The sequence below is a fragment of the Notothenia coriiceps genome, unplaced genomic scaffold (genome assembly GCF_000735185.1).
Source record: "Notothenia coriiceps isolate Sejong01 unplaced genomic scaffold, NC01 NC01_scaffold00037246, whole genome shotgun sequence".
Taxonomy (NCBI): domain Eukaryota; kingdom Metazoa; phylum Chordata; class Actinopteri; order Perciformes; family Nototheniidae; genus Notothenia; species Notothenia coriiceps.
Genome location: NW_011369947.1, coordinates 8466954 through 8468252, shown reverse-complemented (window position 1 = coordinate 8468252; position 1299 = coordinate 8466954).

Genomic DNA, 1299 nt, shown 5'->3' with positions numbered 1-1299 from the left:
TCTCTTCTTCTTCTGTTGGTTTTGTGGCAGGAAGCAGCCGTTTCTCTCAGTATAGAGGCCACAGCGCCACCTACAGAACCGGAGTGTGTAGTATGAGATATTGCTCATTGTTAAAGAAAATAAAGTAATAATTAACTCAAAGCAAAAGATAATAATAAAAAAACACAACAAGAATCAACTCCCCATATATTTTATGATATATACTTAGATATTCTCACACACACACACATAATACATTTTCAAATAGTGACCACTTGTTCCAAATGATTTGGAAACTTATTTACTTATCTAAAAAATGTGAGGGACGATAGCTCATATATGAGACTTTGAAGATCTTTTATTTTGAAACTCTACATCAGAATGACCTGATATTCTCTGAGTCAGGGAAGTCAGACTCAATTTCATCACGGAGGAAAAGAGAGAGGGTTTTATTTTCTGACGCTGCGTGAGTTCCCCGACACAGCGGGCACACGTATGTATAAAAGACATCAAAAAGTACATTTTGCATGATAGGTCCCCTTTAATTCGGGGACAAAAGAGTAGCTAAATTCAAGTTTAAGTGACAGAAAGACAGGTGTTCTCGTCAAAGTTGATTCATCACTGAACTTTGGGATACTTCGAATATTTAGAATACAGTCTGCACAGCAAACCCTATAGGAGGGGTTCAAGTGACAGAACAAACTGTACAGTTTAATTAAAATAGGTTATTAATGAGAACGTTTTGATTTCTTTTGAGAAACTCGGGCAGAAAAAAAGCCATAGGTAAAACAGGTTTAATGTAAGTGATGCAGAATATAGTGATCTTCAAAAGAGAGACAAGAAAGGACTAAAAGAGACACAAAATGCGTACAAAGCACTTTGCTAGAAAAAGTAGTGGGGACAATCTTTCAAGATTTAACATCTAATAATAATACATTATATTTATATAGCGCTTTTCTCAAACACGCTTTACAGTCGGGGGGAGGGTAGACAAACAAGGACAGGCAAAAACAAAACAAATCAAAAACTAATAATAAATTAATTAAATAAAACAAAACAAATAAAATAAAATAAGACAGAAAGGGCAGTCATGAGGAAGTTGATTGAGGGGGGGGGGGGTTATGGATATACAGAGTTGAAGTGATGAGTCTTGAGGCGGGACTGGAACAGGGTGAGGGACTGAGACTGACGGAGGTCTTGGGGGAGGGAGTTCCAGAGCTTCGGGGGCTGCCACAGAGAAGGCTCGTTTGGCCTTGGGGGGGTGGACAGCAAACCGGCTGAGGTGGATCTGAAGGACCAGGGGGGGTTGGTAGAGGATGA